The 19912-nt window shown below is 42.4% G+C and overlaps 1 non-coding gene across 1 annotated transcript; it reads left to right on the forward strand.

Moving 5' to 3' along the window:
* Positions 1-12884: 12884 nt before the first annotated feature.
* TRNAF-GAA lies at positions 12885-12957 on the forward strand. The gene has a single exon. It is a non-coding gene; the product is annotated as a tRNA-Phe (tRNA).
* Positions 12958-19912: the final 6955 nt, after the last annotated feature.

The raw sequence follows: 19912 nt of genomic DNA on the forward strand, positions 1-19912 counted from the left end.
AGTAACCCTTGAGCAGATGTGTTCAAGCTCACAAAATCCTAGATACCTAGATCCATTGGTCCTATGAATTTCCTTCCACCGTTCTGTGACTGAGAAGATTCTGGAAGAGGATCAGCCAGGGTGAGCGCCAGGACAACCATGTCTATACAGACTGCCTTCTGGACTGTCACTTGCTTGGAGTGACTGAGCAAGGGATCAGTCACATGGCATCCATACAGCTCCTAAGTTGTTGAGGAAGCATAAGCCCACCTATCTAAACCTGGGATGGAGAACTATGGTGTCCTAGGGTTATTTTGCTAGCCTCCTACTGGCCGTGAACAAAGTGAGCACCAGGGTTAGTTGTAAGGCTGTCCTAACCTGTTTCTCTGGACACTGCCTTTGAGCTGTCAAAATGGGCAGCTGGAAGTTAGCATCCCCACTGGACAACCATGAAACACCACAAAGGATCAGGAGACCCCAACACTTTCAAGTTCAAAGCCCAGTTCACCACTTTTGCTTCTTGATCTTTTGCACATTTCTTCAACAGGGGCTCAATATCCTCCTTTGTAAAAATGGGAATAGCAGTTATTGTGAATTCTATTTTATCTTTAAAAAATATTTATTTATTCATGAGAGACACACAGAGAGGGAAGCAGAGACATAGGCAGAGGGAGAAGCAGGCTCCCTGTGGGGACCCTGATGTGGGACTGGATCCTGGGATGCTGGGATCTGGACCACCTGAATCAAAGGCAGATGCTCAAACACTGAGCCACCTAGGTGCCCCATTTACTGTGAATTTTAAATAAGGTAATGCATGTAAAATACTCAGACAGTGCCCGGGACATAAATAAAAAGCATTTATTTTTACTTCCCAGGGGAAAAAAACAGAGAAAATAGGAGTCTCTGGTCCCTAAACAAAAAATTGTTCCCTGTGTCCTGTCTGTCTCCTGTCTCAATTTCACAACAAACTCGAGAGCACCCTCTTCACTCAGTCTGTTCACCTCCTGTTTCCCTGACTTTTGCCCCGTTACTTTGCCAAGTCTGTTTTCACCATCTGCAGTCAATGTCCTAAATGGGAAGCCAAAGGCCAATTTTCTTCCTCATTCCCTGGCAGCAAGTGGCCCTCATCATGCCCCATGTGTTAAAATATATTCTTCTTTGGCCTTTGGAGGCACCACTCTTCCATCTTGTTCCCTATTCCCCTCCTCTCTCCTTGTTGCCTGCTGCTTCTGCTTCTGTCCATTCCCTAAATTGACATTGTGGACTGGATCAATCTGGGTTGTAAGGAGCAGTCGTGTGCATTGCAGAAGGCTTAATAGCATCGCTGGCCTCTACTCTTCCTCCGGTTGTGACAAACAAGAATGTCTTCAGACTTTGCCAACTGTCCCCTGGTGAGCAAAATCATCTCAGCTGAGAACCACTGCCCCAAGTGATGATGTTCCCAGAATTCCTTCCTCGGCCCCCTTACTCACATGCTCTCCTGGTGGGGTCTCATTCATTCCTGTCACCTCAACTGCCATCTTCATGGTGACCATGATAACTACATTTCATTTTCCCAGCACTGCGTTTTTTTCTGGATTCTAGGCTCAGAGTTCTTATTGCATCCTGGTCCACCCAATCTGTATTCCAGAAGATGGAATCAGCTTCCCAACTTTTTCAGATACACAAGAGAACTCCTCTCCTCCACAGCCTTGGATTAGTCGGCTTCCTATGTTCGCAGGCTTGTAAAAAGGTTATTACCATCCAGTCTATCCAAAGCCACCAACTGTGATGCCATCATTGACTTTCTCTTACTGTCTATGTCTACAGTCATTAAATGCTGCCAATTCCTCCTTGACCATCTCTGAAATCTGACATCTCTTCTAAAGCTCCCATTACACTGCCTTACACTTAATGCTATTCTCTCCACTGGTTTCCACTCCAGAAGGTCTCCACTCAGACTTTTCCTTCACACTTTCCTGGACTTTGATTTTTAGAAATCAAACCACTTCCTGGTATAAAAAATATACACTGGTTCCCTGATGCTCAATGCTTCAGATTAAAGAAAGTGATGCACACACAGGTTCTTCCTCCTTCGTGGTAGCTCCATCCCAGCAGCCCTCATAAGTGTCCACCAAAATGCCATCTATTCCCGGCAAGCTGGCCTTACCTGCAGATGCTAAGGTTCTGTCCTCTATCTTACCATCGCTCTCTATTAAAATGATTCACGAGTTTATGGGGTTGTGTGCTCTATCAGACTTGACGCTCCTGGGAGTGCAATCATCCCTGTATCCCACCACCTGGACACTCAGCATCTCTATCGTCTGTGGGGTTTTAAAGGAGCAGAGTCTGTGTCATGTCTCTTTGACTCTCTGGTTTTCTCTCTGCCTCTCTTTCCATCCATCCAATTTCCTTCATCTTCTCTCCATCCTCAGTCCAGGCAGAGCCTCTTGCTTTTTCACACTCCACCAGCCACTTAAAGCACACCTTTTCCTTGAACCTCAAATGTTAAGAGATAAACCAGTTTTGTAAGTCTTGAGCTGGCTACTGATTTCACTTATATTTTGTTGTTGTGTAGAAGGACTGATCTTTAACCCTCACGTTGGTTCTTCATTGTAGAAACGTATCTTTTATTAATAAAATTAATAAAAGGAAACCTCATTTAGAATGGAATGGGGTGGGGAGAGGTGGGGGGGGTGGAGGTGGCTGCAGGGGGAGCTCTCACGCCAGCACTAGTTTTCCATTGCAGACCCAAGAAGAGGGGGACCTTGCTAGTCCATACTATTTTCCTATCCCAGCAGGAGGAAAGAAGGAAGTTTTTTCTATCCCTCTGCTCCCTACCCTGGAACAGCCCAGCCCATGAGAAACAGTCACAGCTCAGCCAATGAGAAGCCACTATACTTCCAACTCCAATTTTACTCCAATGGACCTTCACTTTATAAGAACCCCTCCCAAGCTCCCCTTTTTCCTCTATTAAAGAGCTGTCCTCTCTTTTGTTCTCTAGAGGTGCCTATGGTTTGCCTTAGCCTGTTTGCCTGGAATGCCTTGCCTGGCTATTCCCAACGAACCCATATTTGCTGGTAAAAATAACTGGCAGTTTTATTTTTTAAGGTTAACACTTTGAATAATGTCTCTTTGATCTTTTCTTGGCTCTAATAGTATTTCTAATACTCTTGTGTTTATAGCTAAACTCATTATGTTCTAATTGACACACTTTTAAAAAGATGAGTTCTACCCACCCTTAGAAAACCTTTTATTTTACCAATGTAATCTTTCTATCCTAAATGCAGAAAGTGGGAAGACCCCTTTTCATCATCCTGACTTAAGTAGGTCAGTTTTAAGAAGCAAAGAAATAATTCTAATTCATGGTCTCCTTCCCTTGGCTCTAAACTGGTGGAAAACCCTTCAATCGAATGTCTAATAACAGTTCTATACTTTGCTCAGTCCCCCATCTATTATTGACTTGGAGTGAAAATTTTGCTCACTTAATGAAGATAGCTGTGAGGATTAACTACAGGGGTAGGAGAGGAGAAAAAGCACATTTTCAGGTTAAAATGCTGAATAAAATTTACAGAGTCGAGAAATAGTAAATAAAATAGGCTACATAAGCCCTTGAGAAATGTCTTTCTCTTTCCAGCGAATTTTAAAACTTTGATTAATGGTCCTGGAGTTCTGGCTTTCATTTTTTTTTTTTTAATAGAATAAACTTAGGTGAAAATATAAAGCAATTTCTTTTCCTGGAAAAAAAGTCTCTAAAGTAGAATGTTCATTTAGCTATTTGGAGGTTACAGGTGAAAATTCTATGTGTTAATGCTTAGAAAATACACATTTCCCTTACATACATCTCCTACTCTGCAAGTTTTCTGTTTGCCCTGGGAGCATTCTAAAGAAGTATGCTACTTCTGACTTACTCAAATATTTCAGTTATCATAAAAAAAGAATAGTGAACCACACAGCTAAAATTAAATTAGTTTAAAATTCTCAGGAGTTGAAATTATGGTTGCTTAAGTTAATGGACTAATCAAACTATAGTTTTAGATGATGTTTCTGCAATATTCTAATTACTACAATCTGATTTTCCTTAGTAATCGTGAAGGTCAAAACTGAAAGCCTGATTCAAAAAGGAAATTAAAAGTTAAGAATAAAAGACAAGGAAGACTTTTTTTTTATCCCCAACATATGTCATGATAGATTATTAAGTTGACCTTGTAAAGCGAACTAAAGATTTTGCTGTAAATCACATTGGAGTTGACTCTAAGATATGGAAACCACATTCCAAATCTTCTTGAAACAGAATGGCTTTATTTGTGTTATTTTTCTTCGAAAAAAGGTGATTCATTATATATTAAATAAACAAAAAATAATCTCTATACATGTTTTGGTTTTATGCCTTTGGAAAGCTTTCATGTGAGTAAAAGCAGAAGTAAGGGGAAGAAATCTTTTGTCAGATCACATTTCCCGATTTGGTGATTCCAAAAATATGTTCCTTGTATATTTAGGACAAATCTTAGCAAAAGATGGACAAAAGGGACTACTAAGACTGATTATGGATTTTGGGAAGGGCTTCTCTAGTCTTACAAAATATATCCCTAAGTCACCATTCTGATACCCAAAATCCCATTAATAAGGAACAAAGTTCTTCAATCTTTAGTGGAAAGTAGCATTATATTCAGAAATTTCTAGGATCTGTAAGATAAGACCAATATTTACCTTTTTTTCAAATATTTATTATGAAAAATATAAAATTGTAAAAGTGAAAGAAATATTTCTCCACCTGGCTTCAACAACTGTTAACATTTTCCTATTGGTTTGATTTGTATGTGTGTGTGTTTGACACATTTGAAAATAAAGTGGAAAAAAAAAAAGAAAAGAAAGTGGGACATCATGACACTTTAGCCCAAAATACTTTAATTTAGCATTTCTAAAAAAATAACAGTTCCCTACATGAAGGCATTTCCCTACATGTTGGCAATATACCATATCATACTTAAGAAAATTAGTAGTTATTTCCTTTTTTTAAAAAAAGTAAAAGTAACTGGAGTCTTTTTTTTTTTTTTTTCACGTATTCATGAAAGACACAGAGAGGGAGGCAGAGACATAGGCAGAGGGAGAAGCAGGTTCCCTGCAGGGAGTGTGATGCAGGACTGGATCCCAGGACCCTGGGATCACACGACCTGAGCCGAAGGCGGACGCTCAACTGCTGCACCACCCAGATGCCCCAGTAGTTATGTCCTAATAGACATATTTACATTTCTCCCCATTTCCCTGAGAATTAGCAAGAATATGCCCCCCAAAACATGCCACTTAGGCATCAAGAAAGATTATTTTGAGCTTAAGGCAATTGAGAAGAAGCTGAGATGAGAAAAGTTCTGCTTTCCCACTATTTGCCTAAAAGCCGGACATAAATTTGTAAAGATGCCCCCCTCCCTTCTTACTGGGAAGGACAGAAGTTAATCACCAGTGATTACAACAGTACAGCCTGGCCAGCCCACAAATGGCACTAGAAGAATCTATGTAACAAATTTCACTAACAAACTTCTTCTGCATTGGTTTCCCGTACATTTACCTTCCCACAATTTGCTGCCCTAGGAACTCGGTCTTTTCCCTTTGCCTTGTCACTTGTCTACAGATTTATTATTCTTTTGTTGAGATGCTTGAGTTACTCATCAACGGGTACTCCCATGAACAAATGGGTACAGTGCCCAGGTTAGTAAATCCCTGTTTACATTTCTTTTATTAATCTGTCTTTTGTCAGTTTCATTACTAGGGCTCCTGCTGAGAAGCCAGGAGAGTAGTGGGGAAAAGTTTTTTCCTCTCCTGCATCCCCCAAAGTCTCTTATTTAGAGCTCTCTTTTTTCCTTTCTATAACAAGATCCAATAAAGATCCACACATTACTTTTGGTTACATTGTTTTAGCCTCTTAAATATAGAGATGTTTTTGTTTGCATACTGTTGACACTTTGAAGACATCGGGCCAGATGTCTTACTGTCTCATACTCTGGATTTATCTAGTTATTTTCATGGTGTTATCTAATTTATTTCTCCACTTCCGAATTTCATATAAACTGGAAGTTAGTTCTACCTCGAAGCTTGAGTAGTTTCAGGTCAAACATTTTTTCTGGCAAGAAGGCTTCCTAGGTGATGCTATGTATATTACGTTAGAGCACAGTAGGAGGACCAAAAAAATGAGGAGAAGGATGTCTCTTTATAGCGAAGTATAAATGATTTCTAGCAGGTCCTTTTCTGAAACCCAGATTTTTATTATGAGGAAGTGAGTTGAAAGCAATTAGGCCTCAAAATCCTCAGAGTAATATTGGCCTAAAGATTCTTCATTTGCTGGGGAAATGAGCCAGGTTAGTGGAAGTGGCAAAATTCAATGTTGAGTAAGGTCAAGAAGACCATTTGCTCCAAAAGCAAATGTCCCCAAAGTATATGTGGGTCGTAGATGGAAATGAACTGTCATATTGTGATAAAGTTGGTCTAATATGGGACAAGCAGGGTGCAGTGTGGCAGCTCTGGCCAGGGAGCTTAGACTGAGTGTCTCATCTCTGTCACCAAATAACTGTGACACTGGGAATCATTAACCACTTTCATCAACTCACACATGGGGTAGAGGCCACTGTCTCAGGTGCTCTGAGGTCACTTTGTAAATATTATGTAAGCAACCAATATGATTGTCAGAGGCTACCTCTTGCGGAGAGAAGGAACAACGCTTTGATTTCTTGCATTCCTCATGGGGCAAGCAGAGAAGCATCAGTCATACCTCCTCATCCAATCATTCAGACAGTCATTGCTCAGAGAGCAATATGCACAGTGTGAAGAGGGTGCTTCTGTCTGGGGTGATGGGTCCCTTCCCGCCCATCAAGGAGGATTTGGACGCTGGACTATGAATGGGAAAACACACAGAATGAATGATGCAGGGGAGCTGCAGCCCCTTCTAAATCACATGCAGCCTTATGTGTTGGGGAACTTTTCCAATTGCTAATGATGGGAAAGGGGTAGATACCTGAGAGGTCAAATATGGCATTAGGACCCTGCTTTCTGCCCTTTAATTAAGGAGAGCTCTGGAAAAGTGCCCAACTGCAGGACAGAGGAGAGCACATCTGATGAGGCTTCTGCCTCAAACCAGGGAGTCCTGCCCAAGTCTGGAGCACAGCAAGCAGCCAAAACCACTGTCTTTTGCTCTTAGCCCATCCCACCCATCCACAAACATGCTCTAGAAAAACTCTGGCCTGTGTGTGCAAGGATGATGGGGAGAAAAGGTAGAGACTTCCTCTGACTTGTCGCCAAGGCTCCTGAGTAAAACCCAGGTGGGTCAGGAATTGGCCAATCGCTGGACACAGAGTTGGGGTGTAAGGATGCAAAACAACAGGACTGCAGACGTGGATGAAAGCAGTACAGAGTCAAGAAGGCAAGATACTTGGAAGGGTGGGGGCACATTGGGGTCAAAGAGCACAGGGGCTTCTGAGTCCTGGCCTCTTTTCCTGAATCTCTGGTCATTTTACACCACCATCTCGGGCATCTTCACTGGCACAAAGGAACAGACTGATTTATTTCTTGTTTCTGTTGTCATCATCAAGGGATTTAGGAAACTCCTGTGCTAAGTTTACTTTTTCTTACTTCTTTGGGTGAATAACCAGGCTTTACCCCTTAAATCACTGCCTAGAGGTGGAGTGGGGAGACAGGGCAGAGATGCAATGGGGGGCTGGCCCACTTCATCAAGAAAGAGGCAAACAATTAAGCTAACAGTATTATAAAGCACCCAAGCCTCTGAAACTCAAGCCCTGGAATCCAAATTTTCTGGCCTGTGGGGCATTGTGCAAAATCCACATGGTTAGTTAGGCATTTGTTTGATGGATGTGGGAGGATTGGATCAGAATATACGAAAAGCTTGGTAGGTTGTTCTTGAGTATAATTTACTTGATTGTTTCTGGCCTGGTAAGTACACCCAGAGGCTTTATACTGATGTATGTGATTCAACAAAAACAAAAAACAATAAGGTCTTTATAGACTTGTGGTTTAATGGCTTTAAATAAATTAACTTCTTTTGGATCAATTCAGTACACGGATGATATTTACAATCTATTAACTTTCTTTGCAACTTCTCCCTAAGTTACCACTTTAATATACAAATTTGGAGAAATCACTTTATATCCCTCAAGCAAAATTATTATTTTCTACACACAGGGAACTTCAAAATGCATAGACGTGCCCATAATCATATACCAGGAAAAAGCTGAGCCCTAACCCTAGATTCCAGTTTCAGATTTAGACTCTCATGTTAATTTATATTTATGTATGTATGTATGTACTGTTTTAAAAAGATATTATTTGTTTATTCATGAGACACACAGAGAGAGGCAGAGACATAGGCAGAGGGAGAAGCAGGCTCCCTCCGGGGAGCCCAATGCGAGACTTGATCCCAGGACCCTGGGATCACGACTTGAGCTAAAGGCAGACACTCAACCACTGAGCCACCCAGGCATCCCTCATGCCAACTTTTAATTGAAATAGGAATTTTCTTTTAAAAAAATATTATGAGCCTTGGTGCAAGCTAAAGAATATGCTCTATATCAGTCATTTCTGCACCCAATTAATTGTGCAACTAGTCTGGACTGAAAAGTGTCTCTTTGGTCCCAATTCATATGTTGAATCCCGTTTTGCCACTGTAACTGTATTTAGAAATAGGGTTTTTAGGAAGTAATTAAAGTAAAAAACTCACACAGTGGGGTCCTAATCCAATGAGATTGGTGGCTTTATAAGAAGAGGAAGAGAGAGGTCTCTCTCTGTCTGTCTGCACAGGCAGCAAAGAAAGGCCGGGTGAGCATACAGAGAGGGAAATCTGCAAGCCAGCAAGACCACTCATGAGGACAATTGGCTGGCACTGTGATCTTGGACTTCACAGCATCCAAACTGTTAGACAATAAATTTCTGTACCCCATTGATGGTGCTTTCTTGCAGCAGCCCAAGTTGAGCAAGATAGTAACCTCAACTAAATTACTTATAATGCCTCTGGGCCTCAGTTTTCTGATATGTAAAAATGTGTGGATCCTACTAAACTACCCTAAATTCTCTTCCATTCTCCAACATTCTAATCTGTGACAACTGAAATTATCTGGCTTCAGAAAAGCACCACATTTTTATTAATTTTTTTTAATTCTGAATTTCCAATGTTCAGAATAGTTACAAACTGGTATAGAGAAGTCTTGTATATCTTTTACCCAAATCCATGAACTTTTAATATTGTTCTCCATATGCTTTTTCATATTTTCTCTGTATTTATACATATATTATTTGTTTGCTGAACCACTTGAGGATAGACTGCAGATATGATATCTCTTCATTCTTTAATAGTTCAGTATGTATTCCCTAAAACCATGGATATTTTCTTACCTAATGACTGTTGTCAGCTCAAGGAAATTTAACAGTGGTATAACACTTCTATATAATCTATAGCCCATGTTCCAGTGTCTTCGATTTTTCTGTTAAAATCCTTTAAAACATTTTTCCCTCCCCAATGGGAATCATTCTAGGATGAAATACTGCTCTTTATCATGCTGCTATCATGTCTCCTTCTCCTGCCTCCATCTGGAAAGGTTCCTTGGCTTGTCTTTCTTTTCATGAGCATGAGTTTTGAAGACTACAGGCCAGTCATTTACTAGAATGACCTTCGCTTTGGATTTATTTAATGTTGTCTCATGATTCAAGTCAGGAAGTGCATTCCTGGCTCGATCACTATATAAGTGACATTGTGTCCTTTCCAGGGAATCACATTAGGAGGCACATGATATCTGAATGTCCTTCATTGGTGATGTTAATCTTAATGGCTAGATCAAGGCATTGTCTAGTTTCTCCACTGTATGTATAGTTTCTATTTTCCCCTTGGCAACTATTATGCAATCTATGGAGAGACATTTTTGAGACCACATAGTGGTCCTGCCCATCATGTGACTTCCCCCCAGACTTAGCATCCACTGAGGATTCTTGACCAAATCAAGCTTTACTATGATGCTTGAAAAATGATAATGAAAAAAAAAATGATAATGTCCGTTGTTATCATTCCCTCCACATTTATCAATCCATGCTAGTCATTCACCTGTAAACCAGAACCCTCAGTCTGGTTCTCCCCTTTATTATTGTACTAGTGGGTCTCTATTTAACCAAAGGGTAAATAATCTATGAATTTCCTTATTTATTTTGATGTTCTGATTAGCCCAGATATGGTCATCAGGAACTCTTTCAAACTAGCTCTTACATCCTTTTGATACACTCCCAGCTTTTTAACACTTTTGAGAAATGTTGACTAAAGTAAGTGCTGTGTGTGTGTGTGCAAAGCTAAGGACAAATTATCAACTGACAGCAGCTAGCTCAAAAATTTATTAGATGCTATACCAAAATACAACATATTATCTTTAGTTGTATTATTCTTAGGTCTTCCAGTTAGTTGTCATAATTGGTTTTCATAGTTATCATAGGTAATTAGACTGGATTGCCAAAATCCTAGGGCTAATTTGGAAGACAGGACTGCAGCCTATGCAAAGCTTCCTTTCAACATGGAGTCTTCAAGATCTTACCTTTATCCAAGTGCCAACATCTTTATCATCTGTCCTTTACTCTGATGTGCGTGTACAAATTTTCACATCACTTTAGCCCTTGGCACTTGGTTTCTGTAGAATATCTGTTGGTTCTTCTTGCCTCTGCAATCTTGCTGAACAAAGCCACATTTTCTCCCAAATTCAGTAATAATTTTCATTTCTGCTATCAACACTAAGGCACTAAGAGGTCTTCAAACTTTCATCATACTCTAAGTCTCCATAATTTTTTCTAATGCTCCCAGACCAACAGTTCCTTCTATTAAATATTTAGGACCAAATAACTTATAAAGTATTTGTGTCCAAAAACTTTGTAACTGTTTGGAAGAATTCTACATAAATTGAAAGAAAGTCATATTTTTATTTTATCTTTAGATAACCATCATTACTTACCAATGGGGTGTATGCACCCGTTGGATAGTCCACAATTTCACAAGCCTTGAGGCAGATTGGACATCACCGCTTTTATTTCCTGCAACACATTTATTTTCATGGACAATTACTTTTTATCAGAACTGCTAAAACCCTAACTTTGCAGAGTGATGATGTCACTGAAAGCAATGTAGAGTGATCTATTGCTGAGACTATGAACTGCCTAATAGTTTGAGCAGTGTCCCACAGATGTCTAGTTATCACTGTTTCCCTCAAAAAGGTAAAATACTCTGCGCTGCAGTACTTCAGGGTGCTTTGCTGCACAGTTTGGGAACCACGAAACTCAATCCTGGAGACCTTCAATCTCCTTTGTAAAAGAGCAACAAAAGTACTGAGTTGACGTTAATGGTAAAACTTAGTAGTGTTCATTATGCAGCCTCAAGCTGTGGGACTTTTTCACTATTTATAAATTGGGTGATCATATCATTTATTTTTACAGTTACAGGACACTTTTAAGAGTGAAAGAGATATTACTGTGACAGTGTTCTCCGTGTTCTGGAAAACAGGCGTACAGGGCTGTCCTGGGCAGACGGAGCTTGTGTGGCCCCCAGCTCACCCTGAATGCATGCATCCCAACACTTGCATTCTGAAATCCACCTTTACTCAACAAATGACCCGTACTACAATGTAGTTTCTACGATTTTGTAATTTGCCAAAGGATCTGATCACAGCACGTTGTAAATATGTCAAGTTCACCGGTGGCGCTCTTCTCTTCTCTGTCCTATTCTTTTTCTTCCATCTCCTCTGGGTCGCTGAGCCTTTTCTTTTCCCCTACTCCCACTTCAAATCCCATCAAAAACTTACCTGTCACTTTCCTAGTCTGCCGGGTTCAAGTCTTTCCCGCAGGGCTTTGAGGACAATGTGAAAGACAGCTACGTTCAAGACTCACACGAAAGCCTGTAAAAGTCCTCTTTTCTCATCCCTTTATGTATGACCTGCACAAGGCAGCTGCTCCAAATTGCTCCTTCCTCCACACTCAGCCCCACAAAGCCTCCGCAGATGGACGTCCACACCCGGGTTTCCTTGGGTCTCTTTCCTCTCCTTAGCCATGACTTCTTCTAAATCTCAAGCTCTACTCTTATCTGGATTTGACACAACAGAGGAGCTCAGGAAGCGACTCTCCACCTTAGAGACCGCAAAGTCTTCCAATATTCAATCTTTCACCCACCCCTCCCTTTTTCCCCCCCTTTCTTTCCCATTCGAATGCATTCACCCACCCATGCATCCCTCAAAATTGCCTGTGAAAGTTCCACTTAAATGCAAAGCTCTATGGGGCGGGCTAAAAGGGCGTTAAAAAGGTGAATCGTGACTTGCTTTTAGAGAATCACAAATTAATCGGAGAGGAAAAAAAAAACATATATATATATATATAAAGAGCAATAGGCTGTTTGGGCTTTGCGGAATGTGTGTGGCGGGCACGCAGCGGATGCCCCGGGGACAGGTCTGGGGGTGCAGGAAGCAGCGCTGGCACCGGGGAAATGGGCGCTAATGGGCTCGCCGAGCTTTGTGCCAGGCCAGCTCGGTGCAAAGTGCTGGTAGGTTCGAGGCGGTTCCCAGGAGCGAGCGTCCCTGGCGGGCTGCGTTCGGCCCCACGCTCCGGCCCGCCCGTCCGCTCCCAGGCCCGGCAGGCGCGGGTCGGCGGGAAGGGCCTGGAGGCCGAGCCTGCGGGGACCCCCCCTCCCCCCCATGCCCGCGGTCGCTACTCAGAAGCCGGAAATGCGGACTGTGTTGGGGAGAGTCAGGCCGCTCCGCGGCGAGCGGTCCGGGCTCGTAAGGAGCGAGGCGGCACCCGGCGGAACCGCGCCTGCGAGCGCCGGGAAGGCCCCTCCGAGCGGCCGCGGGCGACGGAAGGGGCGGGCGCAGAGCGCAGTAATAGCCCGTTCCACGGCCGAGCGGGAGGCCGCCGAAATAGCTCAGTTGGGAGAGCGTTAGACTGAAGATCTAAAGGTCCCTGGTTCGATCCCGGGTTTCGGCAACGCCCCTTTTTTATCCACGTGCAGTCAAATTTCGAGCGAATCCCTTCTCGGGGTAACCCAGCCCGCGAAGGCCGGCCCGCTTGAAAACCGGGACTCGAAGGGTCCGCGAAACGAGAAGCGGAAACGGCCTCTCCGGGCGCCCCCGGGGACCACGGCCGCGCGCACCCCACTTGCGGGGCGCCTTCCCGGAGGCGCTGCTGCGCGTGCGCGGCGCGGCGCGGAGCCCGGGCCGGAGAGGCGGGCGGGGGCGGGGCCGGGGAGGCGGGCGGGGGCGGGGCCGGGGAGCTCGGCGGCGCGGGGCCTGCAGCGCGCGGTTCCCGGGGCCGCGCTGGCTCGGGGCCTGGCGTGACGACGCTTTCCAGGTGTCTGGAGCGGCGAGAAGGAGACTTTCACCCCCGTTGCATTCCCCGGAGCATCCATCCCAGTTGGAGAAGCTGTTAAAGAGGGGCCCCCGGCGGGCGGGCCTTGCCCACGAGGCCCCGGCGGCTCTGTCCGAGCGCGCAACCGGGGCTGCCTGCCAAAGGGTGAGGGCGCGGCGGCCTCGCAGCTCTGCTAAATTGAAGCCTTGCACCCAAACAACTCTATGTAGAGCGTCGACCGTTGGTTCTCAAAGTGTGGTCCCCGGCCCAGCAGCCGCGTCTTCAACTGGAAACCAGCTAGGAATGCCGAGCTGCGCCCCGGCTCACATCGACTCCCTGCATCGGAAACCGGTGTCCAGCGCCAGGGGTTTTAACGAGCCCTGCGAGTGGGATTCTGAAGCAGCTCCGGGGTTGAGGACCCACTTATGTAGACGTCCCTTTGCATTTCTAAAAGGGCCCTTTCCTAAGACTGTTTCTGTGAACAAGGCTTTTCCTTTCGCTGTCTTGTATCCTCCAAGTCTGAAATAAAACTTTTGACACGTGCTCGAAATACATCTTTTTTTTTTTTTTTTCCTTTCACAGTGAGTGTGTGTGTTGGGGGTGGGATCAGCTCTCCTGGCTAATCCTAAACCCTCCTATTCTATATAGTGTGGCTTCTGGGAGCTGAGCCAGGACCCAAGGGGAGCAAGCAGTTGCAAGGATGTAGATTTGAATTAAAGGAGGAAGAAATTTCAAGTGAGTTGCTGGTCAACACATGAAAGAAAGTAACTTCTGGAGTTTATGCAGTAGGCCTTGCATATCTAATGGTTCTGCTGTTTTGAATTAAAGGAGGAAGAAATTTCAAGTGAGTTGCTGGTCAACACATGAAAGACAGTAACTTCTGGAGTTTATGCAGTAGGCCTTGCATATCTAATGGTTCTGCTGTTTTGAGAGGGTACTTCGCATTTATGAAGTACTGTGTACTCTCAGGTTATTAATTCATTCATCAATTGAGCCTTAATTTTTGACCTCCCACTACGTGCCAGGAATTATTTGATCTGCATAATTACCTGATGAAGTATGCATCATTATCTTCATTTTACACATAATAGTCCTTGTAGGATTGCAAAGATTAAACCTAATGTGTATCAGGCATCTAACATCTGCTACCTCTTAAATGTTAGTATACCTGAATGATTGTTGGCATGTTTGGTTAAGATGTGTGCATAAAAATGAGGGGAGCTCTAGGAAGAAACTAAAAGCCTTTGCTGGTTCATCTGAAAAGCCATCATGGGGAAGTGGGTGTTGGTTGGGCCCTCAGGGGCAGATTTCTTGAACAGGGAAAAACCAAACAGGTGCAACCAGCTGTCTGCATGTTTACATGCAAGGGGCATGGTGGGGGTACTGGAAGTTAGAGGGGCTGTTCATTTCATACAACCTGAGGGTTGGCTACCCTGCCGGGCAGACAATACTCTCAAGTATTTGCAACTGGACATTTGGTATTTGGGGAGGCTAGAGGCATATATCAGATTGGAAGTCTGAAGAGGAAAAGGTAAAAGGGGATCTTTGGGCAGGCCCCCACTGGGGTGTGGTTGTAAAGGTTTTGTTGGACTTGGGGGAGCAAGGAATGAACGCAAAGAAGATAGGCAGCATTTAAAATTGTTTATGTATGTATATATTGTAAATTAATTATATAATACATACATTTTTTTTTTACCTTAAGAAGTCTAAAGATGTAACTTGCTCATTTTTATTGCTTTTCATTGACATGGGAAGTGCTCTGATAGATGTTAAACACTGTCACTTCCCAGAGTGAAGTCTGAGAAAGACAACATGATTCGTCTCCTGGGGATTCCCTGACACCTGCACTGGGAGAACTCTTTAGAACTGAGGAGGGGCATTTTTTTGTGTGTGTCTGTCGGCCATTTGTATGTCTTCTTTGGAGAAATGTCTGTTCATGTCTTCTGCCCATTTCTTGACTGGATTGTTTGTTTTTTGGGGTGTAAGAAGACATACACATGGCCATCAGACACATGAAACAATGCTCAATCAACATCAATTGTCATCAAGGAAATACAGATCCAAACCACAATGAGATACCAATCTACACCAGTTAGAATGGCTAAAATTAACAAGACAGGAAAGAACAAATGTTGGTGAGGATGTGCAAAAAGGGAAATCCTCTTACACTGTTGGTGGGAATGCAACCTGGTGCAGCCACTGTGGAGAAATAGTATGGAGGTTCCTCAAGAAGTTAAAAACAGAGCTACGCTATGACCCAGGAATTGCACTACTGGGTATTTACCCCAAAGATACAGATGTAGTGAAATGATGGAACACCTGCACCCCAATGTTCATAGCAGCAATGTTCACAATAGCCAAACTGTGGAAGGAGCTGAGATATCTATCAACAGATAAATGAATAAAGATGTGGCATGTGTGTGTGTGTGTGTGTGTGTGTGTGTGTGTGTGTGTGTGTATATATATATATATATATACACATACACACAATGGACTATTACTCAGCCATCAGAAAGGGTGAGTACTTACCATTTACATCGACATGGATGGAACTGGAGGGTGTTATGCTCAGTGAAATAAGTCAATTGGAGAAAGACAATGGTCATATGGTTTCACTCATGTGAGGAATAGAAGAACTAGCACAGAGGATCATAAGGCAAGGGAGGGGAAACTAAATAGGAAGTTGTGAGAGGATGCCAAACCACAAGAGACTCTCAACTCTGGGAAACAAACTGAGGATCGCTGAAGGGGAGGTAGGTGGGGGGATGGGGTAGCTGGGCGATGGGCATTAAGGAGGGCATGTGATGTGATGAGCACTGGATGTTATACGCAACTGATGAATTATGAAAACTACATCTGAAACTAATGATGTACTTACTGTATGTTGGTTAGTTGAATTTATATTAAAAAAACGGGAGGGGGTGAAGGGTGAAGGTGTGGAGTTAGCCCTTACTTTAGGAAAAAAATGCTTTCTATGGGAAGGATGTGATCACATTGCACATTTATCAGTTAATGCTCAGCCCAGTTCTCTATAGTCCCAAAAAGGTTCTGAACGTCCAGTCTTGCTTCAGGCCATTTATCCAGTGTGGAAGTAAGTGGAGAGGCATCTGCTCACATTTCCTTGACAAGTTTTTAGAAATAGAAAAAAAAGTTTTTAGAAAGAAACCTGGGATGTCTGGCTCAGGTGACAAATTTCTAAGGGAGACACAAGCACATTGCTAAATGACGTTTATTCCTTAATTATCCTGGATACTGTATGCATTTTAGGCCAGAATTAAGATATAGTGAAGCTGTTATAATTATTACATATACAATAAAACTAGATGGGCATTTAATAATCCATTGGGGGCCTTTTGTGTAATCAATAGATACATCAATACTCATTTTATTAGTCTTGGGTCTACTTTTTTTTAACTGTATAGTGGTTTATAGCTGTTTAGTTTTGTGTTATATTTGGTACTATCTTAGATTTATATGTTGAGCCTTGGTCAGAAATACAACTCCTGTTTGGATTTGCCTCAGATTCCAGGAACGTATGGGTCCTGCATGATAATCCTTACTATGTGGCGTCAGAATGGATTACCTTGTGTAAGTGTAGCTCACCGATCTAACTGAAATCTTGGAGTATTGTTTGCAGTCCTAGGTATTGGAGCCCAGGAAATGAAGCAGGAAGTTTGAGCAAAGGCAAGGGTAATAGACACCCAAGTCAGGTATTACTTCCGTAAATTCCAATTTCCATATATGAGTTGTCTTAATGCAGGGTGCACAAATATTTGACTATTCATTGCAGAAATATATTCTACAGTGCATTTTGAGCAATTCTTCTCCCTACATACTTATTGGGTCTCTATCAAGAATATCCAGAGTCACCGTTTCTGGAATGCTCTTACGTGCTGGGAATTCTGATGAGCATGTTTCATACATAATCCTACTAAACTTGTCAATAACTCCATCAGGTAGGAAGCATAGTTGAATATAAATGAAAAAAAAAAAAGCTACGTAGGTGTGTCTTTATAAAAAGCCAGCATAATTCTGAGATGTATCAAAATGAAAAATGAGCCATAAATATAAAGGAGTAGTTTTTTTGTACACTGTGTTAGTGAGACTCATGTTACAGCATTTCATTCAGTTCTGATTAACTCAATTTAAGAGGAGTTAGCAAAGAAGAAAAACATGGTTAAGGAAGTCCTAGGAGATTTATTTTACTTTATTTTTTAAAGATTTTATTAATTTATTCATGAGGAACACAGAGAGAGGCAGAGACACAGACAGAGGGAGAAACCAGCTCCCCTTGGGGAGCTGGATGCAGGACTCTATCCCAGGGCCCTGGGATCATGACCGGAACCAAAGGCAGACACTCAACCACTGAGCCACAAGGCATCCGAGAAGATTTATTATAAAAATAATAAAAAAATGGGGCAACTGGGTGTTGCAGTTGGTCAAGCTCCTGACTCTTGGTTTCAGCTCCGGTCCTGTTCTCAGGGTTGTGAGATCAACCCTGTCTCCAGCTCATTGCTGGGGGTGTGGAGCCTGCTTGGGATTCTCTGCCTCTCCCTATATCCCTCCTGCTCAGGCTAACATGCTCTCTCTCTAACATCTTTACAAAACAAAAAAACAACAAAAGGATATGAAATAGACTTGCCAAGATAAAAGAAATCTAAGAGGAACTTGATTACACTCTTCAAATTACTGTTTTGCAGGAGTGTATGATTTCCAGGGAGATGCTACAAGAAGAACAGGTTTAGATGAAGGCAGGAAAGGTAAAGAGAGGAATTGTGATCAGATATTTGGCCCATTGTGATAGAAAAGAGTCTGACTAAGATAGGGTAGATTAGAGAATTGCTGTTAATAGTTTATCAGTGCTTCAGAAGATTGCTAGTCAACCTTTGGGATTTAAGGGAGGAAGAAAAAAAAAAAAACACTTTTTCCCACTACCTTCTTAGCTTCTCAGTTGGGGCCCTGGAATTTAGACGACAGAAGAGATTAACAAGAAAAGAACCTCAACAGGCAGAAGGTTATTAACTTGTGCACTGCACACACATGTGGGAATACCCAGTGATGAGTAGCTCAGACGGGTGGTTAGAACTTAGACTTCCATGGCATCTTAACAAAAGAATAATACATTTGTAGAGCAGTGACAAGACAAAGGAAAAAGACTACCGTTCTAGGGTGGCAAATGGTGGGAAGGTAAACGTATGGGAAACTAATGGCAGATAAGGCTAGTTAGTGAAGTTTGTTACATAGCTTCCTCTGGTGCCACTTGTAGGCTGATCAGGGCATACTCTTGTCTTTGGTGGTTAACTTCTGTCCTTCCTGGTAGGACATGGGGTTGGCGAGGAACTTCTTCACAAATTTATGTCCTGCTTTTGGGCAAATGGGGAAGAGCAGTCAGCTTCTTGTCAATTGGCTTCAGATCAAAATAATCTTTATGCTAAAGTAGCATGTTTTGGGTGGAGTATTCATACTCTTCAGACACTTTCAAAAAAATTGGAGTTGTGATTGTTTTCTAAGTGTTACTGCCGATAGGTCAGGAAGGAAGCAGGTGGGATAGCATGGTGTCGACTGACAGAAAACCAGCCTCAAAGTAGGTTAGTAAATGCTTTATCAGTTGTCCTACACAGGATGACAGCCTGGGAGAGAGTCTTTCAGCTTGCTCCAGGCTCTGTTCTGAGGCTCGTTAGCTACAGGGGACCATAAATACAAAAAAAAAAGGAAAAGGGTACACGTACTTGCAAATGATTCTCCAAATAGTTGTGCATCGTAACGTATAATCTGTTTGCTCGGAAAAATTAAAGTTTCTGATTCCCATATGGACATGGGAAGACCCTTAAGTCATCTTAGGTTTCTATCATATCTGATTGTTCAAAAATATTGCCTGCTTGCCTCTGCTTAACTGGTTTTCCAGTTCATTCTGTTTTTGATTTCTCTTGAAGGTCATGTGAGATGGTCAAGGAGGATGACATCAGTCACCTGCGGCAGTTTTAGTGCACATTGGGGTGTGGACATTGCTGGCAGAGACCCTAAAAAGGATGGTGACCACATTGGGATGCATCCTATTCTCTCTTAATAGTAAGTGTGTCTAAAAACAATTTGGCATTTGAACCTGTCTGACATGAGTTAGTGTGCATGAGAAATCACGTACTCTAGTGAGACAAAAAATTTTAAAGGCATTTTGCATCCTGAGATAAACCAAGGCAGTCTTCCAGAGGATTCCCCCTGTCCAGTAAGAGTTCCCATAATAAATGAAACCATAGTTGTTCCTGAAGTTACTGGCTCTACATCAAAGATAATTTTATCCATGACAATTTCAATGTTGATGGTGACTTTTTAAGATAAAATACTGTGAAAAGTATCTCTTGTTTCCCCCTAGAAACAAACTAAATGTAAACTGGGTAATATTGCTTGTGTGTAGATGTGTGTGCATTTCAATTTTTTTTTTTTTTTGGTTAATTTCAGTTTTTTTGCTTGCTTTTGTTTTTAAGCCACTCTTTTTAAAACTTGGACTCCCTTATTAAACTTCTTAGCAAGTAAACTACTTTCTTTCTTTTTTTTTTCCTAAATGCTTTTCTCAGAGAAAGTATCTACTTAAAGATGA

The sequence above is a fragment of the Vulpes lagopus genome, chromosome 16 (genome assembly GCF_018345385.1).
Source record: "Vulpes lagopus strain Blue_001 chromosome 16, ASM1834538v1, whole genome shotgun sequence".
In the NCBI taxonomy this organism is placed as follows: domain Eukaryota; kingdom Metazoa; phylum Chordata; class Mammalia; order Carnivora; family Canidae; genus Vulpes; species Vulpes lagopus.